Source organism: Saccopteryx leptura, chromosome 8 (genome assembly GCF_036850995.1).
Source record: "Saccopteryx leptura isolate mSacLep1 chromosome 8, mSacLep1_pri_phased_curated, whole genome shotgun sequence".
Lineage (NCBI taxonomy): Eukaryota > Metazoa > Chordata > Mammalia > Chiroptera > Emballonuridae > Saccopteryx > Saccopteryx leptura.
Window position 1 is genome coordinate 1,333,994 of NC_089510.1, and position 27,022 is coordinate 1,361,015.

General features: G+C 51.6%; 1 long non-coding RNA gene across 1 annotated transcript in view; it reads left to right on the forward strand.

The window, feature by feature from the left end:
- Positions 1 to 17,124: 17,124 nt before the first annotated feature.
- Positions 17,125 to 27,022, forward strand: part of LOC136379798 (uncharacterized) — a 555,021-nt gene continuing 545,123 nt past the window's right edge. Inside the window, exon 1 of the long non-coding RNA XR_010746802.1 lies at positions 17,125 to 17,159. This is a non-coding gene — a long non-coding RNA (uncharacterized lncRNA). The remainder of the gene's footprint in view (positions 17,160 to 27,022) is intronic.

Genomic DNA, 27,022 nt, shown 5'->3' on the forward strand with positions numbered 1-27,022 from the left:
GGACTAATATTTCTACACACACGTGCACAAAAAATAGACATATTAAAGGGACGGATTAAGATGAGGGAGATGTGTCGTGCCAGGGGCGAGGCCAGGCAGGTTCACGTGGGATTCGGGCAGACGGTGGAAACACTGTGGAGCCGGAAAGGGTTGGGCCATTCTGTTTAATAAAGTTTCACAAGGACAGACAAGCACACAGGCAGGGGAAACTGCCTCTCAGGCAAACAAACAGCAAAATGGCCCCTCAGAGTGGTGGGCGGGCAATCCACCCCCCAAACCCCCCAAAGCACCTGCCTCCCTAGCCTTATATAGGCCACACACACGTGGGGCTGCCACGTGCTCCCACACCAATCAGGCGAAGGGCTTGCAGCCGGTAAACCAGCGAGCAAGCCTCACACGGCTGCCCCACAAGCTGTGTCTCTGTTTTCGTCCTGTCCACGGTGGCTCTCATCCGAGCTCCCGGACTGCACGCCGGCTACTCGTGGAGTCCGACCCAGCGTGGATGGGAAGTAAGTGACTGCTCGTGAATCGCGGTGTTTAGGACCGTTGGTTGCCTCCTCCAGTTGTTTTATTTGCCGGGCGAGTTCTCTTCGTCAGTTGGGACAAGTTGCTGAACGCCGTCTGTGAGCCTCTGTTTTCTCCTCTGCAAACGGAGCTGGGAACAGTCTCAGCGTCTCAGGGTGGTTGTGAGGCATGCAGGAGACTGTCTCCGTCAAGTGATTCTCACCGAGCCGGGGGCCTTGTTCTCGGTGCCGATGGGGAAGGCACTTCTTCCTGGAAATAAGGCTGGAAAGAAAAAAGCGGCCAGGGAGGGTCAGAAAGTCAGAGAGGGAGGACTCTGGGGAGGAAACGCGTCACCAGCTTCTCGGCTCTTTGTCACCACTGACGCGATGTGGAGCTAAAACCCACCTTTGCCGTTAGTGTGTGAGGAGGGTGGGTAGTGACCCGGGCGGTCTGGGCGCTGCCTCTCACTAGCGTGTGACCAGATCGGGCTCCCTGCCTAAGCAACAGGCAGACAGTGTGCAACATTGGGGTCAGACACGTGGATGACTGACCATGTGTTCTGCCTGTTGGAAGAGGAGGCCCGGGGCTCAGGGAGCGGAAATGGCACAGCTGGGCTGCTTTTGGCCAAGGATGTTACTATGGTCAGGGTCATAAGTCATTTGTCCTTTGCCCAAACTGGTCGCTTCAATTCCAGGCTTACAGGGTAACTTTTTCCTCCTCTAACCTGTGAACAGACTACATCAGAATCACATGGGTGTACACAGTGGTGGGGTTGAAATAATTTAACAACTGGTTCTCTGCCCTAATAACCATTGTAAGTATAAAAAACCAAAAAACCCCGACATACCTAAAGGCAGTTTATTATTTCATGCATTTACTACTTAAATAAGAACAATAAAAGAGGTACACAAAACTAGGTTATAAGAGTTTTAAAATATTCATAAAAAATAGTAAATAATACCTGACCGAAAAAAAAATCTCCCAGACAATAAAACTATTATTTAAGCTATTTCCATATTGCTTCTTGATTAGCATCTTCACTTGCAGTTTTTGTCACCTGTGGACGGAATGAACATTCCTATGGGCACTTAGAACACGCTGTTGAGGCAGATGAATGTTAAAAAAGAGTGAGAAATGTGAATGTGATTTCCACGTTGGGCGGCTGCCCAGGCACCCATCTGAGAGAGAGCCCTGATGACAAATGCCATTTCAACAACCAGTTCACTGAACTCGACAGAAAATTAGGTACCGGTTCTTCCAAACTGGTTGCAAACTGGCTGAATCCCACCGCAGGACACCTATACAGATATTCCCCGTGCACACAGTTGTGTATGCATGCGTCACATCATGGCATCCTGGTCTGCCGTAGGCTGCGTATACGAGACCGTGGTCCCCTAGGAATAACGTGGAGCTGAAAAATTCCTGTCACCCAGTGACGCAGCCACGGTGACGTCCCCGTGCAGCACACTACTCACGTGTGTGTGGTGGTGGTGTTGGTGTACACAGGCCTGTTGTGCTGCCTGCCACTCGGGATAAAAGGACAGCCCTCAATTCCCTACGCCACATAGTGTTGATAAGAAAAGACACTGTTGCTGGTTTACATAGTTGCTACACCATATACTTTTTGTTATGGTAGAATGTACTCTTTCCTTTTTTAAAAATTTTCTAATTGAACTTATCGGGGTGACCCTGGTTAATGTAATTATACAGGTTTCAGGTCCCAGATTTTACAGCACGTCATCTGTACACCCTGTTGCGTGTTCGCCCCTCCAAGTCAGGTCTTCATCCATCACCATGTATCCCCCGTACCTTCCTACACCTCTCCCCCAGCCTGCTTTCACCACATTGTCCGAGTCCATGAGTTTTTTCTCTTTTTTGCTCAATCCCTCCACCACCACCCCACAGCCCTACCCCAACAGCTGTCAGCCTGCTCTCTATGAGAATGGGTCTGTTTTGCTTGTTAGTTCATTTTGTTCATTAGATCCCACATATAAGTGAGATCATATGGTACTTGTCTTCCTCTGACTGGCTTATTTCACTTAGCATAATGCTCTCCAGGTCCATCCATGCTGTTGCAAAAGGTAAGATTTCCTCCTTTTTTATGGCTGTGTAGTATTCCGTCATGTAAACGTGCCACAGCTTTTTTTATCCACTCACCTTCCGATGGACACTTGTGTTGTTTTCAGATGCTGGCTATTGTAAATAATGCTGCATTGAACACAGCGCTGCATACATTCTTTTAAGTTAGTGTTTTGGGATTCTAAGGATATATTCCCAGAAGTAGGATCGCTGGGTCAAAAGGCAGTTCTATTTTTTTTTTGAGGAATCTCCATACTGTTTTCCACAGTGGCTGCACCAGTCTGCATTCCCACCAGCAGTGCAGGAGGGTTCCCTTTCCTCCACATCCTCGCCAGCACTTATTCTGTGTTGATTTATTGCTGATAGCCACTGACAGGTGTGAGGTGGTATCTCATTGTGGTTGTAATTTGCATTTCGCTGATGATTAGTGACGTTGAACAACTTTTCATACGTATATTGTGGGGAAAACAGCTGTGTGAGGCTTGCTGGCTGGTTTCCGGGCTGCGAGCACTTGGCATGATTAGTGCGTGAGCTCGTGGCAGAAAGCCATGTGTGTGTCTGTATGAAAAGCTAGGGGTGTTTTCCCTCAGTGGCAATTCTGCCAGATCACTCTCCCACCACCGCGAGGTGAAGTTCCCTGATTCCTTCAGCCGTCACCGTGAGGGGTGGTGTTCCTGATCTTTTGTCCTCCGCTGCAAAAAGCAGTTTTCCTTTGTTTACTCACCTGCCTGTCTCTGTGAGCCTCCGATAAACAGGAATGGTTCCATGCCTTCTGGCTCCGCAGTTCCTCTATTGTCTCCCCCAATTCAGTGTGAAGCCACCTGGCCTTGGCCACTGGCTTTTACCATCCCATTGTATGTTTTTGCCTTCTTTGTCAAACATTAATTGACTATAAAAGTGCGGATTTATTTCTGGGATCTCTATTCTGTTCTATTGATCCATATGTCTGTTTTTATGTCAGTACCATGCTGTTTTGATTACTATAGGCTTATAGTATAGTTTGATATCAGGTACAGTAGTGTGATTCCTTCAACTTTGTTCTTTTTTCTCAAGATTGTTGTGGCTATTTGGGGTCTCTTGTGGTTCCATATAAATTTTTGGAATATTTGTTCTAATTCTGTGAAATGCTCCATTGGTATCTTGATAGGAATTACGTTGAATTTAGAGGTTGCTTTGGGTAATATGAACATTTTAATCATGTCAGTTCTTATCCATGAACACGGTATATGCTTCCACTTATTTGTGTCTTCTTCAATTTCTTTCTTCAGTGTGTTATAATTTTCCAAGTACAAATCTTTTACACCCTTCGTTAAATTTATTCCTAGGTATTTTATTCTTTTTCAAGCAATTGTGAGTGGTATTGTTTTCTCAGTTTCCCTTTCTGATAGTTCATCATTGGTGTACAAAAATGCAACTGGTTTCTGAATATTTAGTTTGTATCCTGCTACTTTGCTGAATTCATTTATCAGTTCTAGAAATTTTTGTTGGAATCTTTAGGGTTCTCTTATATATAGTATCATGTAACCTGCAAATAATGACAGTTTTACTTCTTCCTTTCCAATTTGGATGCCTTTTATTTCTTCTTCTTGTCTGATTGCTGTGGCTAGGACTTCCAGTGCTGTGTTGAATAAGAGTGGTGATCGCAGACATCCCTGTCTTGTTCTTGATCTTAAGGGAAATGCATATAGTTTTTGCCCATTTAGTATGATGTTGCCTGTGGGTTTGTCATAGATGGCCTTTATTAGGTTGAGGTATATTTCCTCTAGTCCCACTTTGCTGAGAGTTTTTATCATAAAAGGGTGCTGGATTTTTATCAAATGGCTTTTTTTTTTTTTTTTTTTGCATCTATTAATATGTTCATGTGTTTTTTGTTTTTATTTTGCTTATGTAGTGAATCACATCTCTTGATTTGTGGATATTGTATCAACCTTGTATCCCCAGAATAAATCCTACTTGATCATGGTGTATGATCTTTTTAAAGTATGGTTGGATGTGGTTTGCTAATATTTTGTTGAGCATTTTAGCATCTTTGTTTATCAGGGATATTGGCCTATAATTTTCTTTCTTCTTCTTTTTCTTTCTTTCTTTTTTTTTTTTTTTTTTTTTTTTTTTGTAATGTCTTTCTCTGGTATTGAAATAGGATAATGCTGACCTCATAGAATGAGGTTGGGAATCTTCCTTCCTCTTACATTTTTTGGGAATAGTTTGAGAAGAATAGGTGCTATTTCTTTTTTAAATGTTTGATAAAATTCACCAGTGAAGCCATCTGGTTTGGGACTTTTGTTTGTTGGGAGTTTTGTTTTTTTTATTACTGTTTTAATTTCACTAGCTGTAGTCTGTATATTCAGATTCTCTGATTCTTCCTGATTCAGTTTTGGAAAATTGGATGTTCCTAAAAATTTATCCATTTTGTTCAGATTGTCCAATTTGTTAGCATATACTTGTTCATAATATTTTCTTAAACCTTTTGTATTTCTTTGGTATTAGTTTTTTTCTCCTCTTTCATCTCTGATTTTATTTATGAGTGTCCTCTCTCATACTTTATTTTTGATAAGTCTGGTTAAAAGTTTGTCAATCTTGTTTATCTTTTCAAAGAACCAGCTATTAGTTTCATTTTTCTTTTTTGTACTTTTTTTAACACTCTATTTTGTTTATTTCTGCGCTAATCTTTATTATTTCCTTCCTTTTACTCACTTTGGGCTTTGTTTTTTGTTCTCTCTCAAGTTTAAGTGTAAAGTTAGATTGTTTATTTGAATTTTTTTCCTATTTTTTGAGATAGGCTTGTAATGCTATGAATTTTCCTCTTTGGACTGCTTTTGCTGTGTCCCGTAGATTTTGATTTGTTATGTTTTCATTTTCACTTGTTTCAAGGTGTCTTTTGGTTTCTTCCTTGATCTCATTGTTAACCCATTCATTGTTTACTAACATGTTATTTAGCCTTCATGTCTTTGTATGGTCTTCAGTTATTTTCCTTGTGACGGATTTCTAGTTTTATACCATTATGGTCAGAGAAGATGTTTGATGTGATTTCAATCTTCTTAAATTTAATGAGAATTGTTTTGTGTCCTAACATGCGGTCTGTTTTAGAAAATGTTTCACATTGCGCTAAAAAAGAATGTATATTTTGTTTGCTTTGGGGTGAAGTGCTCTGAAAATATCAATTAAATCCAGCTGATCTAATGTGTCATTTAAGGTGGCTGTTTCCTTGTTGATTTTCTGTCTGGAAGATCTATCCATGGATGTCAACGTGCTGTTAAAATCCCCTAGTGTGACTGTACTGCTGTCGAATTCTCTCTTTCTGTCCATCAAGATTTACTGCACATAGTAGGTGCTTCTATGTGGGGCACATAAGTGTTTACAAGGGGTACATCCTGTTGGTGGATTGTTCCCTTTATTATTATGTAATCTTCTTTGTCTCTTATTATAGCCTTTGTTTTAAAGTTTGTCAGATATAAGTATTGCTATGCCAGATTTTTAAATTTTCCATTTACATGAAACATCTTTTAGTCTGCGTATCTTTTGTTCTGAGGTTGGTCTTGTGGACAGCATATATATATGTGTCTTGCTTTCTTGGCTATTCAGCTACCCTCTGTCTTTTGAATGGAGTATTCAAGCCACTTACATTTAAAGTGATTGTTGATAGGTACATATTCATTGCATTTTATTCTTTTAACTATGTTCTTCTGGTTCCTCCTCTGCCAGAGCCCAGGGTAAGTGGCTGTGAATGAGATTTTGTGCGTTGTCCCTTTAAGAGGGTGCCTGCGTCTCTGTGGGCACCTGTCTCTTTCTGGTGGACAGAAACCTCCCTGCTTTTCACAGCGGAATGCTGTGTGGGTGCCTCTTTCTATCTATGGTGTTGTGGTCTGGGGAGCTTGGCTTGGGGTTTAGGCCCCACACTTCTCAGTGGGAATCCCCCCACAGCTGAGATACCCCACCCCCAAATTTCAGCTGCTGCTATGGGAGAGGAGCCAGCCCTTTTCACATCTCTGCCCGTCCTACCTGTCTCCATGTGGCTTCTTCTGTGGATCCTTGATGGTAAGACTCCTCTTCAGGCCCTGGCCGGTTGGCTCAGCGGTAGAGCGTCAGCCTGGCGTGCGGGGGACCCAGGTTCGATTCCCGGCCAGGGCACATAGGAGAAGCGCCCATTTGCTTCTCCACCCCTCCCCCCTCCTTCCTCTCTGTCTCTCTCTTCCCCTCCCGCAGACAAGGCTCCATAGGAGCAAAGATGGCCCGGGTGCTGGGGATGGCTCCTTGGCCTCTGCCCCAGGCGCTAGAGTGGCTCTGGTCGCGGCAGAGCGACGCCCCGGAGGGGCAGAGCATCGCTCCCTGGTGGGCAGAGCATCGCCCCCTGGTGGGCATGCCTGGTGGATCCCGGTCGGGCGCATGCGGGAGTCTGTCTGACTGTCTCTCCCCGTTTCCAGCTTCAGAAAAATACAAAAAAAAAAAAAAAAAAAAAAAAGACTCCTCTTCATTCAGTCTTGGGTTGGTTATTCAGGATGATTGATCTTAAACTCAGTTGAAACTCCTGTTTGGTCCTGGGAGGAGGTGGGTGTAACATCCACCCTGCCCCACCACCATCTTGGATCCTTAGAGGCACTTTCTACGTATGAAAAATGTTTGCCGTGAAGCCGTGTGCCGTGTTATGCTGGGATTACCAGCATGTATATCCCATTTAGCACAGCTCTTTTTTTTCTGTTTAAATGGAATTTATTGGGGTCACATTGGTTAATAAAATTACATGGATTTCAGGACCATGTCTCTTGATGGCATCCTTTTTCTCTTGGGCTTGATTTAATCTCATGTTGTTTCATATGGTAACATGCTTATAATACAGGCTTATTCCTTGTAGTGCAGCCATGCAGCCTACAAGCAGAAGGCTAAAGCATACAACCTAGGTGTGTCGTTGGCTAGAACAGTGGTTTTCAATGGCTCGTCCGCCGTCTGGTGCCGGTCCACCAGAAATTTCATGCCAGTCCACCTCAGAGCCCTACAGCATGGCTGATTTAGAAATGGTTGTGTAGCATCCGCCATAATGTCTGCTTTACGATTTCTAAGAGACTCCGCATCTCTCTCGGCAAGGGTAATCCACCGGCGGTCGGGATCCGATGGAGCACCGTCAGCGTTGGATGGTTTGCGTTTTTGCTGAGCCGCAGTTTTCTCATTTATAAACAGCATAGTAAGAGCACCTGTTTTCTCAAAAATAAGGTCTGAGCCTCTAGTGGAGGCTAGGCTAGGCTTCCAAGTGCTCCATAAGCAGGAAGCATGATCATTACTAACATCACTAACATATTAAAAACAGTGAGTAACAGTAATGATTCGTGGTTGTTTTTACTATAGTACATGTAGAATATTTTCTCCAGGAATTTAAGTTTATTTAAAAAAGGGATCTTAAATGTCATGGAAAAGAAACCCCGGATCCACCAGATCCGAGCCAAACGGAGCCCCTCCCCCATGTCCACACACCCTGGAAGCTCAATTACAGCCAGGGCCACGCCCACCCCTCAATCACTCCGTCTTCCGGAAAAGAAAGAATGGCCCCGCAAAAGAAATCGGTACAGCGAGCGGCGTGTTAGAAACAGACACTGCGTCGATGCGGACCCATTTAAAGTTTTCATGAGAACACTTTATTTGCTTCAATATAAAAAGACAGCAATGTCCCATATTTCAAATTATATTAAAAAATTTTTAAAACCCCCTAAGAAGCATCGAATGGAAATAAATTTATTGCCCTGGTTGGTTGGCTCACTGGTAGAGCGTCCGCCCAGCATGTGGATGTCCTGGGTTTGATTCCCAGCCGGGGCACACAGGAGAAGCACCCATCTGCTTCTCCACTCTTCCTCCTCTTGTTTCTCTCTCTCTCTCTCTCTCTCTCTCTCTCTTCCTCTTCCTCTCTCTTCCTCTTCTTCTGCAGTCATGGCTTGATTGAAGCAAGTTGGCCCCTTGCTTTAGGGTTACAGAGCATCGCCCCCTAGTGGGCTTGTCAGGTGGATCCCGGGTCGGGGCACCTGTGGGAGTCTGTCTCTCTGCCCCCCCCCCCCCACTTAAGAAAAATTAAAAAAAATTATTTTAGGCTATCAGTGATGACCAAATTAATACAACTGAGTCATTAGTGATGCCTTTTTGCATTAACAATAATACGTAGAGTGTAGGTGAGGAATATATCAAATAAGAATATGGACATTTTATAGGAACATTTTGTTCCAGCATTTATCTTTTTTTTTTTTATTAAATCTTGTGCATATTAGAAAATACATACTCAAGATGGTTTTAAAACTATTCAGCTAAAGTTGTATTTCAGATGGCCTCATCTGATATCAGCAAAGCCATTGATGGACACATACAGGAATTCTGAGGTTTTTAGGTTTTTAAATTACCTCGAGTCTCTCAGCGCAGGAGTCCAGCCTTGTGACCTTTCTTTTGTCCATGAGCGTGTTCAACATCATTCTTAACTAGGTGACAGGACACCCTGTGGTGGGTGGTGTGATAGGCGTTGACAATAATTAAATAACGCACTTGAGAAAAATTGGGACATGCGACCTGGTATCGTACGTAAGAGCACTCACTCTACACCGCTCAAGGATGGCTTGAAGTTTCTCTGCGGAATTTTTAAAATGTTTCATGCAGAGCCTCCATGGCACCTGTAACGATCCTGACAGGTCGTGTGAAGATATTTCTGGTGCTTTCTGAGTTAATACGAATGGAATAAAACTGCAAAAGTGTCCCAGTAGAGCCCAAGCTCTACGTCAATCAGGCGTCCCTGATTCAACTTCCCTGTGCAGTGGGACACTCCTGCTTATCAGCAGGGCCGGCAGCCTCTTCGAGACTACTCTTTTTTTTTTTTTTAATATTTTATTTATTCATTTTAGAGAGGAGAGAAAGGGAAGGGGGAAGAGCAGGAAGCATCAACTCCCTTATGTGCCTTGACCAGGCAAGCCCAGGGTTTCAAACCAGCAACCTCAGCATTCAAGGTCAACTCTTTATCCACTGCGCCAGCACAGGTCAGGCGATACTACTCTTGAGGCGGCTATGAGGATGCTACTCTTAACTGCCCCCGGAGGAATGACTCGACCGACACACAAATTAGTTGCAATAATCACACAGGCAATTTATTACTCACAAATCCTTCTGGCGTGCCTGGGTACAGCTTAAGGGGGCCCAGTCAGCATGCTCCTCTCGGCTGGCTTTGGTCAGAGCTCAGAGAAGCGTGGAGACAGTCCACATCAACGTTGGAGTCTGGGCGACTACTGCAGCAGGGGGCCTCTCAGCTTTAGTACCTTTTCTGACCAATGCCTTCTAACAGGTGTCAATCTACATGATTATCACCTCAAACCACCTTTTTGGGAATTCCTCGCAGAGAACCTCCTTTATGTCAATCTATTGAAATGTTTACATTAAACCACTTTTTAAGATGTTCTTATTTTCATTAATTTACAAAGTTAATGTAAATAACACCAAGCCACTTCTTATCTATGTATAACTTCACACACATACTAACTGGGCTCTGCTTGAAAGTCAGAGTCTGTTTATCACATTACAGAGTTATGGCAGCAAGCCACGATTATTAATTCCTATCCAATTGGCATTACTTTACTTAATTTTAATAATTATTTTTAATATCATTTTAATTACTTTTATATATCATCCATATTTTTATATTGCTATATATTTAATTACTATAACCTTGTATTACTACAACAAAAAGACTGCTCAGCCTTTGACACCTTGTTTTAATCAGTGTATGGATAAAATCAAACACTCCGTGAAAAGGGGCTGTAACACCAGCCAGAGACGGGGGGCCTGGCACCCAAGTTTCCCCCCGGGGGGAACGGGCAGAGGCAGATGAGGCAGGAAATTCCTGTCAGTCCATCAAAGCTTTTTCCAAGGGAATTCGGGGGCTGCGGGAAATACGGACTTGGAAAGGCATTTCTTACGTATTCCTTAGAAAGGCGACAATGGGCCCTGGCCGGTTGGCTCAGCGTTAGAGCGTCGGCCTGGCGTGCGGAGGACCTGGGTTCGATTCCCGGCCAGGGCACATAGGAGAAGCGCCCATTTGCTTCTCCACCCCCCCTCCTTCCTCTCTGTCTCTCTCTTCCCCTCCCGCAGCGAGGCTCCATTGGAGCAAAGATGGCCCGGGCGCTGGGGATGGCTCCTTGGCCTCAGCCCCAGGCGCTAGAGTGGCTCTGGTCGCAACAGAGTGACTCCCCGGAGGGGCAGAGCATCGCCCCCTGGTGGGCAGAGCGTCGCCCCTGGTGGGCGTGCCGGGTGGATCCCGGTCGGGCGCATGCGGAAGTCTGTCTGACTGTCTCTCCCCGTTTCCAGCTTCAGAAAAATAAAAAAAAAAAAAAAAAAAAAAGGCGACAATGTTGTTTCCTAGGTACCCACCCATGATTCCTCAAAGTCCATCCTTTTAGCCAAATGTCCTAACAGCTGTCAACATCTATGGATCAGTTTGTCTTTTCCAAGATTTTTTTTAAAAAGTCCTAAATCTTGCCCTGGCCAGTTGGCTCAGCGGTAGAGTGTCAGCCCTGGCGTGTGGAAGTCCCGGGTTCGATTCTGGTCAGGGCACACAGGAGATGTGACCATCTGCTTCTCCACCCCTCACCCTCACCCTTCTCTGTCTGTCTCTCTCTTCCTCTCCCGCAGCCATGGCTTGAATGATTTAAGCATGTTGGCCCCAGGTGCTGAGGATGGCTCCATGGCCTTACCTCAAGCACTGAGATGGCTCAGTTGCTGAGCAACGAGCAATGATCCTAGATGGGCAGCACATCGCAGGTATTGGGCTTGCCGGGTGGATCCCGGTCTGAGGGCATGCAGGAGTCTGTCTCTGCCTCCCTGCCCCTCACTTCACTGCAGAAATGTCCTAAATCCACCTGACCAGGCAGTGGCGCAGTGGATAGAGCATCGGACTGGGATGCAGAGGACCCAGGTTTGAGACCCCGAGGTCGCCAGCTTGAGTGTGGGCTCATCTGGTTTGAGCAAGACTCACCAGCTTGGACCCAAGGTCGCTGGCTTGAGCAAGGGGCTACTCCATCTGCTGTAGCCCCCACAGTCAAGGCACATGAGAAAGTAATCAATGAACAATTAAGGTGTCGCAACAAAAACCTAATGATTGATGCTTCTTGTCTTTCTGTTCCTGTCTCTCTCTCTGACTCTCTCTCTGTCTCTGTAAAAAAAAGAAAAAAAAATGTCCTAAATCCTTGATGCTTTCCACCTGCTGAAGAGGTCCGTATCCCAGCTGAGTGCACCTTCCAGAACTTCAGGCCAGCTATCCCGAGTGGTCTTCAAAGGAGTTCACACTCAGGACTAAGAGAGTGAACTTGACCAAGGCTAAATCCATCGTCCTAACTTCGCAGAGCATTGTCCTCAAGGCTCACCCAGCAGGAGAAGCCCACGGTGAGCCCGCTGCCGGCAGTGGGGAGAGTGCGGGTCTGGAGTCGGCCCCTCTCCCCAGCAGCGGACCCCACTCAGAGACCCAGCCACCCGCCCCTTCTGTCCGCTTCTCCGTCCGTGCTGGGCGCGCCACCGACAGGACGATGTATGACTTTGCGCGTCCGCGGGAGGAGACGCCCACAGACGTGTGTGGAATGTCACCCGTGGTATTTTTCATGGAGGCCCTTCCTGGAGTGAAGATGAGCGCCCTGGTGTGGTCACGCGTGCGGTTTTTGTAACGCCCCCGCAGGCGTCCCCGTGGGGATGGCCGGAGGCCGAGAGCGCATCCTGGTGACGGATAGGCGAGCCTTCTTCTCCGCCTTCCTCTCCGGGGCGGCCCTGGCTCTCACCGCGCCCCCTGTAATACGCCGTGTGCCATTCGTTCTTTATTTAAGTTGATCTACATAATTCCCGTTCAGTACAGCTCATCACGTGACAGTGTGCGATCCCGGTGGGTGGAGTACATATTGACACTATCTCCAGGGCTGGGTGCTTCTGGAATGTCGTCGTCCCCCAAATAAACCCCGCGTTCCGCAGCAGTGACGTCACGTCCCCGTGAGCCCCCCAGGCAGCCGCTCGTGAACTTTCTTTCTTTCTTTTCTTTTTTAATAACGTGGCCATTCATTTGAAGATAAAGACAGATTTTAGGTTTTACAAAATGAAGAAAAAATATATGTATCAATAAAACGCTGTATTACCGGAACTTCACAAAACGATCAGTTGGTAACAGGCACCTAAATATCTAAAAAGGAAACAAATCTTGAGAGTGGAGCTTCTAGTATATTTCTTTTTTTTTAAATTTTAAAAAGTTGATTTAGAAAATTCACTTGAACAGGGTGACATTGATCAATAAGAGTACATAGGTTTCAGGTGAACATCTTCATAGCATTTGAGCTGTTGATTATGTTGTGCACCTGTCACCCAAAGGTAAATCATTTTTGTCACCTTATATAAATATTTGTCCCTCTTTACAACCCTTCCCCCCACCCCGTCCTCTGCTCCCCTCCCCCACATCCAGAGGCGGATTAAGGTCGGTTGAGGCCCCGGGCGCAGAAGAAAATATTGGGCCCCTTAAAAAAAAAGAGAGACAGGGAAAATAAAAATACATGTTAACCATACTTTTAAATAAATAAAAAAATAGTATGTACTATTCATGTTAAAGTTGCACATATGGAAACCAAGCTTGGTGTCATTAGAAAAAAGTGCAAAGTTGGGGTTTTGCGGGGCCCAGGGCGTGCGCCCAGTGTGCCCGCCATTAAATCTGCCTCTGCCCACAGCCCCCCCCCCCCCCCGGTAACCCCGTCACTTTGATCTGTGTCCACGAGTCTCAGTTTTATATCTTCCAAACTTCTGACGCCCGTCCTGCAAGTTCTGATGCTGGCGTTTCCTCGTGACACGTGTGATGGGCGAGCCACCTTGCCCGCATTGGTGACAGTGTCAGCTTCATCTCTGTGTGCAAGTCTTGCCTTTTTGGGGGGGGGGGGGAATGGCAACCCTCCGGTGGTTGCTTTGCAAGAAAGCATGATGATTCTGTCTGTGACAAGACACGTGCTCCACACAGCTGTCACCCCACGCTCTGCTCCCTCCTTTTCGTAGCTACAGTAACTTTTCACCTCGATGCCAAGTCATCGTGTAATCTTGTTGAAGGGCTCTTAAGTGGCAATTACATGCCGCACGTGTCATCCCAGCAACGCACAAGCCTCCGTGGAGTGATGACAGGTGGAGAGCCGTGACCCAGCTCGCAGGAGCCTCGGCGGGGACTGCTGCAGCCCGCTGCCACCTGGTGACCGGGACGGTGAGTTGCTGCCGGTCCTTCTCAGACCGCTCCCTGAGGGCAGGCACTTCTGCCCACGTCCTCTCCGTGCCCCTGGGCACCAGGACCGGGAGGACACGTTTCTCTCCAGTGAATAGCTGAACCGAGCCAGACGCAGTGTGGCAGGTGCCATTGTGGAGTACAAGCGTTTGGGAAGACACTGAAAAGCAGGTGTTAAGAACTCAAATCACAGAAGGCTGGCTGACTGGCGTCGGGTAAGTTAGGGGGCCGAGTGCCCACACTGCCGGAAGCAGACCCTGAAAATACCTCAGCTTCACAGCACAGGAAACAGTCGGTCGTGCGTGATGGTGTGCCAGACCCGGGAGGGTCCTCAAAGACTTTGTTCGAACCCCCAAAGCAGCTCATCTACAGAGGAGCCCGAGTTCAAACCTGAGGGTCCAGCCGCGACGCTGCCTGCCCTGCCTCCGGCTGGGGTGGGCTGCCTTGTGCAGCTCAGAGCACCCTGATCCGTGAGGTGTCTGGTCAGACGCAGGAAAACTGGACACCATGTTTGGCAGTAGAGACACACAGGCGACGAGGCGGCGAGCCGAGGAGATCTGTCCAGTAACCTTTGTCCGCCCTGGATGTTCTGTGCATGAGGACACTGAGGCTCCTATGTGCCCTCTCTTAGGAACCCCTTCCTTCCTCCTCCGAGCGCCCCTCCATCTCTCAAGCCCCTTGCCGCCGTGCCAGGGGTCTCCCTGGACTTCTGCCACCGCCTCTCAGCTATTTGTGTCTGAACGTGTCACCCTGACTGCATGATAAGCTTCTGGAACGATCCCGTCTCCTTAGAGTGGCCGCGGGATCTGGAGGAGGGAGAGCTGACTTTGAAGCACTTACCTGGACAGCTCTGGGGTGCTGGGACAGTTCCTGACAGCACCCGTGTCTCAGTTTCCCCATCTGTCAAATGGAGATGATATCAACGGTGCCTACCCCCCCCCAACTGTGGTTGAGGGAGCAATGCCATCGGGAATGTTAACATGCCTGGAAGTGTCCCTAGCACCTGGTGACTTAATAACGTCAGGTTTGTCATCATCACCCTCCTCACCACTGTCACTGCGTCATCTACAGTCGTTTCCGTAATGAGAAACGTGTCCATGAGTTCAGTGGATTCATGTCCCCACAGTGGGCACTTTTGTTTATCTCTCCAGCACCCCTTCTTTGGTGAGTGCCCCACTGCATGTGTGAACCCACTCCTCTCCAGTGTTAGCCCCCATGGTCCTGGCTGGGGGGCTCCACCCTCCTGTGTGTCGCTGGCCTGTGCCAATCTGTGCCTCTCCTCCCTGGCCAGAGGGTTGTTTCAGGAGGGTCCCATGATGGAGGTTTGGACCATCAGAAACAACCAGACTGGGTTCTAGGTCTTTGGTCTCTCTTGCCCCCAGAGACCTACAGCTGGAGAAGTGGGGTGCTGACCCCTCTCCTGCACTTCTTAACCCGGACAAGAGAGCCTTCCTGGAGGAGGGGGCAGGGCCCATGCAGAGAGGGTCAGTCCCACAGAGAAAGTGAGAGACTGTAGTATTGGCACATAATTTGACCCTTGTTGTTACATTTCCCTGGAAGGTAAATCTACTTGTTGCCCTTTTTAATGACTGAGAAAAGTATCTGTTTCTGCTTATGCCAGCTTGGACGACACACCTGAAAGTGTCCTAAACCACAGCTTTTCCACGCTTGTGTAACATTACATATTTACATATGTTTCTACTTGCATTAAAAAAAAAAAAAAAAAAAGCCCTGGCCAGTTGGCACAGTGGTAGAGTGTTGGCCCGGCATGTGGAAGTCCTGGGTTCAATTCCTGGTCAGGGCACACAGGAGAAGCACCCACCCTCTTCTCCACCCCACCTCTACCCCCACCCCCTTCTTCTCCCACAGCCGTGGCTCAATTGTTTTGAGCGTATTGGCCCCCGGGCACTAAAAATGATTCCATGGAGCTTCCGCCTCAGGCTCTAAAAATAGCTCAGTTGCAAGATCAGCCCCAGATGGCCTGAGCATCGCTCCCTAGTGGGCTTGTCAGGTGGATCCCAGCCGGGGTGCATGCGGGAGTCTGTCTCTCTGCCTCCCCTCCTCTCACTTAAAATAATAATAAAGAACTTACTCCACAAATGTAAACCACTGTGGTCAATGCTGAAATCACAAGATACATGCTTTTGAGTAGCTTATTCATGTAATTCCCTGGCTCCACATTCTCCTTCTGCCACTCACACAGTCTGCGTGTAACCAAGCTGCCTTGTGCCAGCACTGCCCCCTGGTGGCCAAGCAGTGTCTGACTCTGTTTTCCCAGGAAGGAGGTGTCTTCCCCTCTGTCCCTGTGCCCCCTTTGTGTACCATCATCTCTGCTCAGACCAGGCCCCCCTCCCACAACCACGTGTTGCTCCCCTCCCTCGCCCCGCTTCAGTCCCTTCCGGAAATCTCTCTCTCCAAACCCTCACTCCGTCCCTTCTGTTTCTCCCCCTATTCATGCATCTCCCCTTCCCCTCAAAGAAGCCCCTCTCTCCTCGTGGCTGAGTGGCTCTCAGAATGCCAGGGGCGCGGGCAGAGCTGAGATCCATCTCAGGAGCTCAGGGCCACCTCCCGGTCCTGGGCCCTGCCCTCCTGCCTCATCCTGAGGGTGGATGGGCCTGGGCCTCCTTTCCAGGGCTGGCAGAGGCCGGACCCAGAGGGGGCCCTCATGGTGTTTCTCGGTGGAACACGCCCCGAGGACTTGTCTGATGTGTGCACGGTGACCTGTCTTCTGGGCAGTGGCCCCGTGGTCGGAGCTCAGACCAACTGTCTCCACTTTCAATAACATTTATTGCAATGGCTCCTGTCTCTCCTGATGCCAAATCACAGATCATATTACCCACCTGCAACCGGTGATGTCCTTAAATCAATACAATGCCCTAGTCATCCTATTAAAGAGAAATAAGAGGAACATAATTTGTAACAAGTCACATACACACACACACACACACACACATACACACATATGCCATATTTCCCCGTATATAAGATGCACCCTTTCTTGAAAAATTTGGAGTCTAAAAACGGGATGCGTCTCAGACAGCGGTTGTGGCATTTCCAATGACATCGATGGAACTGAGGACGAGGCGATATATGAAGACAGTGATTCGTCATCAGACACAGATGTGGACAAGCTCATGGGTGGGAGTTCTGACAGTGATGAGGAGTTGTATGAATTTTATAATGAATAAAACTTGAGTTCAATAACTTTATGTAAAACTTTTTTTTTTCTTCAAATTTCGAGCCCCCAAATTAAGGTGCGTCTTATACATCGGAGCATCTTATACATGGGGAAATGTGTGTGTGTGTGTGTGTGTGTGTGTGTGTGTGTGTATGTGTTTAGAGAGAGATTAACACATGACACGTTCTGGCTGAATGATACCAGAAGAGAGGACAACGTCAGATGGTTGTGCCTGTTTATCATGAATGCACTCAGGTTCGGGAGAAATGCGACACTCTTTCACTGACTGGTGTTAACACTTTGAAAGGAGGGTAAACCGTGTGTTCGCACACAGGCATGGGCTGTACTCCGTGTCCCACAGCTGCACGTGCAGACGGACACAGGCCTGCTTTATAGCAACAGGGGACGTTCTGAACGGGGTGGGGGACTCTCAGGGAAGTCCTGGAAGGTGGAAGGCCCTGTCTGCCCGTGAGCAGCGCACTGGTTCCACCGCTGGCAAAGTTCCTGCGCATTACACAGCCTGGCAAAAAATAATTAACAAAACACAACCTGCTTTGTGTTTAAGTGCAGGACAGAGCGCAGTTCAGGCCTCTGGGGATGACAAAAAGGGGTACAGACAGTCCCGCCTGCACACGGTGTCACCTCTCCCCTTCGCTGGGGCCGGGTCCAACCCCATTCCACTCCTTACCTGTTTTCCTAGAAATTTTACCTTCTGAAACCCAGGCGCTCCTGTGCCCAGCGTACGGGAAGGTGTGTGGAGGTCCTCTCTGGGCAGGGTCCCAGCTGCAAAACAAAAACTGCTTCTGGGTTGCTGTGGGGACCCAGGGCTACAGGTGGGGTCAGGATTCTGAGCCCGGAGACCCCTGGCTGGGACCTGGCCTCTCTGATCGTCGGTATTTCAGCACACGAAGCGCCAAGGTAGTGACGCTTCCCTTGGGAACTGGCACTCAACAGGTGCTCAGCACACAGGGCTCCCAGACTCCTCTGACTGTCCCGGGACGGAGCAGACAGGCCGCCTCGCCCCCGGGGAAAGGCTGGGCCTGCTGTCTGGGCTTGGTTCTTTTCCCAGGTACCCCCGCAGGGACCACCCAGCCCGCCTGCCTGCTGCGGGGCAAGCTCTGGCTCGGAACCACGGAAAGCAGCTAGTCTGCCCCACAGCTAGCTGGAAGGGCCGTGCCAGGCCAGGCCGGCAGCGAGCAGCCTAGTGGACCCGAGGCATCACACCCCCAGACTGGGGGGGTCACCTCTTAGAGGTTCCCTAAAATGTCCCCCACCCCCTGCCCTTTCCTGAAATGGAAACCAAGGCTCGGAGAGGTCCGGGTTCTGGCGCAGGGATACGGATACGCAGCTGTGTCCAGGTTCTGGCGCAGGGATACGGATACACAGCTGGGTCCGGGTTCTGGCGCAGGGATTCGAATACGCAGCTGGGTCGGGTTCTGGCGCAGGGATACGGATACACAGCTGGGTCGGGTTCTGGCGCAGGGATACGGATACGCAGCTGGGTCCGGGTTCTGGCGCAGGGATACGGATACGCAGCTGGGTCCCGGTTCTGGCGCAGGGATTCGGATACGCAGCTGGGTCCGGGTTCTGGCGCAGGGATACGGATACGCAGCTGGGTCCGGGTTCTGGCGCAGGGATACGGATACGCAGCTGGGTCCGGTTCTGGCGCAGGGATACGGATACACAACTAGGTTGGGGTTCTGGCGCAGGGATACGGATACGCAGCTGGGTCCCGGTTCTGGCGCAGGGATTCGAATACGCAGCTGGGTCCGGGTTCTGGCGCAGGGATACGGATACACAACTGGGCCGGGGTTCTGGCGCAGGGGTACGGATACGCAGCTGGGTCGGGTTCTGGCGCAGGGATACGGATACGCAGCTGGGTCCGGGTTCTGGCACACGGATACAGATACACAGCTGGGTCCGGGTTCTGGCGCAGGGATACGGATACGCAGCTGGGTCCGGGTTCTGGCGCAGGGATACGGATACGCAGCTGGGTCCGGGTTCTGGCACACGGATACAGATACACAGCTGGGTCCGGGTTCTGGCGCAGGGATACGGATACAGATACACAGCTGGGTCCGGGTTCTGGCGCAGGGGTACGGATACGGATACGCTGCTGGGTCCCGGTTCTGGCGCAGGGATACGGATACGCAGCTGGGTCCCGGTTCTGGCACATGGATACGGATACACAGCTGGGCTTCCCAGCCTCACGCCCCAGCTGGGCTGCGGGAGGGAGAGGCTGACAGGCAGGCACACCGATGAGGTTTGGCAGAGAGAGGGAAAGTCTGAGCTTTTATGGGACTTCAAAAGTTTGGAGTGCCTCAGCTGGAGGTGGGGGATGCTTCCTTCCTGGGGACCCCACCCCCTCTCAAGCCCTGGCATACCTGCCGGGCAACAGGTGAGCCTCAGAACCAGCTCACTTGCGGCTCCAAGTGAGTGATCGTGGGCCCCCCACTAAGGAGAGGGGGAAGGGCCTTGGGATCCAGATGAAAAGTGCCCCCACCCCCCACCTCTTCCTACCGGAGGTCCCATTGCCAACCGGCTCCATCACCTGGAGCTCCGGGACCTGAGAGGGTTCTGGGAAACCCAGGTGCTTCTGCTTCCCCTGCCCCTGCCCGCTGGCAGCCCTCTCCCGCTGTGCCCACCCCCCTGCCTGGAAGGGGGGGGTTTACCAGGGCCTCTTGGGTGGCAGACCCACAAAGGGCACCAGGGGCCCCCTGGATGAAGAGTCAAGGGCAGGTCCCTCACCTCTCTGGGACTGTTTCCTCTTCTGTGACATGGGGGTGAGAATGTCCCCCCCCACACACACACAGGGTTGCCGAGGAGATGGAGAGAGAGCACGTAGTCAGCCCCCCACCCAGGCCTTAGGGCATCGTGGACCATCCGGAGCAAGCACAGGGGTGGGCGGGGAGTGCGCGTGGTGGGCCATCTATCTCCCCAGGGCCGCGGGCCGCTGGACAGCCGCTGCAGGAGTCCTCCTGCCCGCAGACACTGAGCGCGGTGTGTCCCCGGACGGACTCTCCGAGTGACCCGTGAGGTGGACTGGTTGGGCGCCTCTGTCGGTCCAGCCCCTTCCTGAATGACCTCCTGGCTTCCACTCACCTGACGGCCTCAGCTGCACCCTCCCCGGAGTCTGGTGTTGGAGGACCACTCTCAGTTTGGGGTGAAGACCTGAAGCCCAGAGGGGTCGGTCACAGCCCGAGGACACAGCTGGGGGGCAGCAGACCGGGGGGGGGGTGGACCCCGGGTTCTAAAGCCACCACTTGCACCCCCTGGATCCAGCTGCCTCTGGGGGAGTCGGGACGCAGAGGGTCTTTGTACCACGAAGGAGGACAGCTCAGTGTCGTCTGGGAGGGGGAGGGGAATCTGGGTGATGTTCCACATTCTTGCTCCCACCCCATCCGTGGCTCCCCAGTGCCCACAGGACGACACAGGGCCCTGTGTCCCCCTTACCCTCCTCCACCTGCAGCTAGCCACCCCTTATGTGGCCCAGTGGTTCCGAACTCCTCACTCCTCACTCCTCCCACACTGCTCTCTCTGCCGGACCCCTTCTCCCTCTCTGCAAGCCCAGCTCCTGGAGGCCAGCTGCCCGGCTCCCGGCTGCGTGCCTCCCCCGTTGCGCCCTGGGCTGGTGAGCTCCTGGCTCTGCCAGCCACACACAGTCACTCTGGACACGGTCACTCCGGGAGGTTCTCAGGAGTGCTGGGTTTGAATACTGCGGTTGTTTTTTTTTTTTATCACATTCTTATTACTTGTTTGTTTTGTGAAGCCCTGGAGTGTTTGGTCGACATGTCTGAATGTTGGAAAGTCTGGAAAACAGAAAAACAAAGACAAAGGCCCTTAGGGTCCCGCTCGCTCCCCAGAGAGAGCTGCTGCTCCTGTGGGCGGGGTCAGGTCAGCTGGTGCTCTCTCTCTCTTTCTTTTTTTTTTCCTAGTCATGCATTATGTCAAAGCATTTATTTAAACTTGCAATCGTTTCCTTTCTTACTTCAGGGTCTATTCCCTCTGTGTCTAGCCTAGATTTTTCCCTGTGGAGTTCACCATGGCTTGTGTGCCCCAAAGCAGTGGACCCCCTGAGAAGCTGCTGTCCTGGGTTGCAGGCAAGAAAGAGAGTCTTTGCTGGGCTGTGGTCAGACGGGCCAGGGGTCCTTGGGCATCCCATAAAACGAGGGAGGGAAGGGAGGGCTGCTGGGTAACCTTGGAGACCCAGAAGGCCAGCTCCACGGGGCGTCTGTCTGTCTTGCTCCTGCCTGTGTCTGCATGGCCCGCAGCAGGGCCTGGCCCAGGAGAAGGGTGTGGTGTGTGTGCAGAGATCGGAGATGGCACAGACCAGCCAGGGGAAGGCTCTGCCCACCATCCTAGGTTTGAGTTATCCGAGGCTGGGCTGTCCCTACGGGGTTAGGGAGGGGGAGTGCAGGGGCTTGGGATAGGGTGGGGGGGGGGCTTCCTGGCAGGGTCAGGAGAGCCCCTGCCCAGCCACCTGCCCACCACTGGGCAGAGGAAGTGGAGGCTGCCCCGTCAGAGTGCCTGAGGGCAGCCTTTCTTAGGAGCCATTTATCACCGGTAGCAATTCCAGGAATTTGAAGATAGAGGGGCCAATGTCAGAGGACACAAGGGAGGGAGATTGGGGGGTAGGGGTGCCCACCTGTCTCCAAGGAGCAGAGAACACAGGCTCTTGGCATCTGGGAAGTGGGGGTCTCCTCTGAAAACTCACACTCGCAGAGCATTGGGGAACGCTGGCTTGTGGGGGACGCCCACTGTGTGCCACATCGTAGAACGAGGTGCTGTGATAGTCCCCAAAGCCTCCCCTCCATCCGAGGCCTGGTCTTCTTACTCATGGACAGAGAGCTCTCCCTCTAGAACCCAAGCCAGGCTGGGCCCCGGTCTCTGCCCAACACCTTGCACGGCTTCCACCTCCTCAGAAGAAAAGCCTGTCTTCACAGTGGCCACAGTGCCAAACAGGCCAGTGCCCCTCTGGCCTGGCCTCTTGCTCACCCTGCTCCAGCCGCCGGTGTGCTCACCCTGCAGCCTGAGATGCTGCTTCTCCCCCACTTAGCTGTTTGGCTCACTCGCTTGCCTCCAGGTCCCTGCTCAGAAGCTGCCTCCTCCAGGAGGCCTTCCCTGACCACCACCCTTGCATGGCCAGCACTCTGTAGACCCGCTCTAATACAGCAGCCACCGGCCACATGAGGTTCCTGAGCACTTCAAAGGTGGTGAGTCAGAATGGAGAGGTGCTGTGAAGATCAAATACGCCCTGGGTTCCAGACCTAGTGTTACAAATATGGAAAATAGCTCGTTAACATTTTTTGTGTGGATTTCACATTGCCAGGGTAATATTTGGATTGGTTGGAGTAAATATATATATTAAGAACATTTATTTTATTGTATTTATTTATTTACTTTTTTTTTTTTTCATTCAGTGACAGGAGGGGAGGCAGAGAGACAGACTCCTCCTGCAGGCGTCCGAACTGGGATCCACCTGGCAAGCCCACTAGGAGGTGATGCTCTGCCTGTCTGGGGCATTGCTCTGTTGCTCAGCAACCAAGCTCTTCTTAGCACCTGAGGTGAAGGCCATGGGGCCATCCTCAGTGTCCGGGGTCAACTCACTCCAGTCGAGCCTTGGCTGTGAGAGGGGAAGAGAGAGAGAGAAGTGAGAGAGGGAGGCGTGGAGAAGCAGATGGTTGCTTCTCCTGTGTGTCCTGACTGGGAATCGAACCCGGGGCATCCACGCACCAGGCCGACACTACCACTGAACCCACCAGCCAGGGCCTGTTAACTTTTTGCACTGTGTAAGTCCTTTATTTTCTGCCCGTTCGTGCTTCACCAACACTGCAACCATGAAGAGCGCAGTCCCCAGTTCTGTACTCTGCAGTTCGGAACTCTGGGCTGTTTTCACAGAGGCCCCGAGGACACTCAGCACGACGTGGCGGCTCCTCCATCTGGACTCTCTTCTTTCTCGCACACTCACCCCACCTGCTGTGTGACAGGCGCGTGTGTTTAGGGGTGAGGCGTCCCCAAGAGCAGACGGAGGAGGGGGGTGCCATTCCCATGACGCGCCCACCCGCACGGCAGTTGTCAAGTGAGCCAGGGGCCTGCTCTGTGCCCGGGTGGCACCAGACCCAAACTTGGTTCCTGAGTCTGGGCCTTTCTGGCCTTCGGTCGGATCTGTCCGGTGTTTCTCGAGCTCAGAACGAGTTCACGCACCTTTGGCAAGAATGCTTCTGCGAGGATCTTAGCGGAGGCGCACAGAGCTCCTCGTCACGGTCACCTCTCATTTATAGTCTCATCCAAATTGACCCCCTTTTAGACCCTACTGCCTCACGGACTCTGACCATAAGAAATGCCGCCCCCAAATTGTGATGGTTTGATAGGCTACAACGGTTAAAATTTTAAAATACTAGGTTTTTTATTTTTCTTGTACCACTTCCTGTTGCTTTCGACTGTGTAGCTCTTTGGAACTGCACAATGTTGACTTGGGTTGCTTAATTTTTTTTTTTTCCAAAGAGCCATCAGAACCGGCAGACCCGTTCGCCTGCTTCACCTCCCTCACAGTGCAGTCGCTGAGACCTGTGAGACGGGAGGTGTGAGTCCTCTGTCTCTGTCTCGTCCTCGCCGCCCGCCCGGAGTGACCTGGAGGGCCGGGGCTGACTCCTTCAGCAGCTTCGGGGCAAGGTCCTGTGCTCTGCGACTCGGTCAGGCCCCCGGCCCAGCTGGGAAGGGGCTGGGGAGGGCGCAGGAGACAGTGCTTTCTCCAGGAAGGCTGGCTCTTCCCCTGGGCATCCCTGGGCTCGCGTCCCTGGGCTCACCGCCCCGTTTCCGTTTCCCAAGGCCTTGAGTTTCTCAGGGAGACCTTCTCTCATCACAGCGGCCAAAATGCCGACACCCTCGTCCACGCACCACGCCCGTCTCCCTCCCCAACCTCCTTCCTTCCTTCGCCTTCCTTCCTTCGGCTCTAATGTGCCGTGTGTGTTGTTGGTTTCTGGGGATGGTCACTTGGCTCTGTCTCCGCCAGGACAGGGAATTCCGTCTGAGGCACCGGCCGCTATCCCTGCAGTGCCCCATGTGTGTCCATCGCACGTGGGGGTCCTCAGCAAACACTCGGGGTGAGCGGTGCCGCGGTCTTGGAATGGACACGTGTGGGAAGCTGCCTCCGTCCTCCAGGACCTGACGATGTCGTTGTGGTGACAACGGACACCTGTGCTGGGGACCACTGGCTGAGGTCAGCCCCGAGCTTCAGGGGAGCCTCGCAGTGGGCCTTGGGCCCCGGCCGGCAGGGGACAGGCATCGGCGTTCGGGGAGAGGGAGGACTCAGAAATCTGATCGTAATACCTCAGGACCTAATTCATAAAACAGGTAATTACAGGGTGCCCGTGTTTAATTGTCATTTTGGTAATGATCCGCGACTCCGTACAAATTATAGGGTAATCACCCCGAACGTGCTCACAGCTGCCGTAAACGCCGTTCAGGCCACAGTGGGCCCGCCCCCGCCCCCAGCCGGTGTCTCTGGGGCTCAATCAGGGCAGGGTGCTGGGGCCATCCTCCATTTGGCTTGGAACGCCAGGCTGAGGTGCCCAGCATGCAGCTGGCTGCAAACACCAGCTACCGCAAATGTCTACTCCCCCCCCCCCGTCCCCCACAAAGAGTAGCCTCCTCACAGGCCCCAGTTTAAACTGCAGCAAGAGGGGCTTCAGTCACACCAGACCGGACTGGGGTTGGGGGTTGAAGACAATGTCACCTCCTGGTTGGCTTGGGACAGGTGGAGGTCATGTCGTGACCCAGAGTCAGGGCCCTGGCTGGGTTGGCTTCCTTTGTACCTGTGGCAGGGAAAGGGAGCAAGTTAGGAGTTGAAAAATGGTGGCCCCTGATATGTTTTATTTTGGTGGCACAGTACTCTAAACAGTGAATCTGAAGCACCTTAGAAAGGGCACAGGCTCTCTTATAGCCGCACTCCTCACCACTCCCTACTATCTCCCCTACAGCCCACTTCCTCCTCCTGCTCTCTCTCTTTCTCTCTCTCTCTCTCTCTCTCACACACACACACACATACACACAGCATGCCACTCTTTCTCCTCTCCCTCTCCTTGAAATTCTCCTTGCTGATCTGTCTGGAGAACTCCTATTCAGCCTGCAAAACCCAGCCAGTTTCTCCTCCGTCTTGTCTCTGCTGCTGGGCTGGCACCTGTTCTGTGTGGGCTACTCTTGTGACATCCAGCTCAGGAGGCTCTTGGCACTTCTCTTTCTCTCAGTGGGCATGTGTTGGGGGCATTTTGGCCATGGGCATCATAACCACAGCAGGGATGGACGTCAGCAGAACTTGCTAAATGCTGGTTGAGACGATCCTGTCGAAGTAGCAAGCAAGGAGGACCTGCAGGGGATGCTTCTTAATTACACGTTTAAAGGAAATGCGTGTTCCGGGGAGAAAGAAGCAATCACCGTGCTGATGTGTAATACATAGGGTAAAGGCAAACCTTCCTTCTTGACGTCCCGCGTTGTCCAGAGGTGGTCACAGGGTCGACAGACTCCTGTGACCCACGGTGGACATGGTCTGTGTAGCTGCACTCCAGGTACGCGTCTCTGCAAATGGCCCGCCCGAAACAAACCCTCCTGTCGGTCGACACTTCCGTTTCTGTTTCTCGTTTACTCATTTCTCAAACATCCCTCTATTTCAGATCTCACAGACCCGCCCCGTCCGTGTCTGCGGGGCCTGGCGTTCCCAGGTCTGGGGAACTCGTGATTTCTTTGGCGGTCTCGTTTATATTGGGGGGACTGTTTCTGATCCCTGCTAGCCGGGGCAGGCTGCACGAGCCTCTCCAGACACACACCTTGGCACGTGCACCTGCTCGCAGTGAGGTGTTCAAGGGTGGTCGGGTCAGACCCCGCCACGGGGCCTTCAGTCGCCTTCCCCGTAAGCCTGTGGCCGCCGGGGGCTGATTCTACGCCTGCTGTAGAAATAGCCTTACGTCTGCGGCTTCCCACCGAAGGACGCTCGGTGTTTGGATGGGGAAACGCCCTCAAGGGGGGAGAAGAGGGTCAGACAGGTGCATTTCTGCCCACCTCGACCCCCGTCTCTCAGCACCCCCAGCCAAGGCAGCAGCTCTGCCTCGGCCGGTGTGACAAGGACGTTTTACTGTCCACGTGGTGTTTCTGAGCTACAGAGCCTGCCTTCACTCGGGAATCTCCTCCCCCATCGTGGTTTAGGCCCAGAGGGAACTGAGACCCAGGGGAAGGTGTTTCACGGGAGTGAGACCGCCCCTCCTCGCCAGGCTGGGAGGGCGGCAATTGACGCTGGCCTTTTCAGGGTCAGCCCCCCCTCGGAGGCAGGGATGGCGAAGTTCCTTGTCTGCCTTGCTGAGCCTCGGACAAGGCTTATTTCTCATCCAATTTTCATGCAAAGGAGGCTGTCAGGCCCAGCTCGTTCCGAGCGCGGTGACAGTGGCCGTGAATGGGGACCCCAGTAACGGGGACAAAAATGTGACAAGGCCCTCCATCACGGCACTGCCCAACAATCGGGACATTATAGCTGCTCCTGGAGCCCTCTCTGGGAAGGGGGGGGACCCCCGCCTGCTATGCTAAGCAGCTGGGGGCCTGGGCTGCTCGGGGCCACCTGGCCTTGGCCTGGTCATTCATGCCATTGTGCTGGGCACTTGGACCTGAGTAATGCAGGGGGCCCCAGCTGCCCCCCCCCAACACCACCTCCGCCTCCTGCCGCCAAGGCCTGTAACAGCCAGGGTGCGGGCGCAGGGGGCCCCCAGGCCCCCCATCTTAGGGAGGCCACTGATCCCACTGCCCTGCTCCGTGACCCCGCGGCCAGGTGCGGCCCTCTCTGGACCTCGGCGGGTAATGATAGCAGCGACCACCGCGATCATCACCGCTCACCTTTCCGTGAGTGTGCCGTGGGCTCTTGGCGGGCGTCCTTTCTGGGATACTCACGGTGACCCTGGGACAAAGCCTCCCGGCCCCGGGCACAGAGGAGCCAGCACTGTGGTGTGGAGGGCAGCCCGTGGGCGTGGCACGCCAGC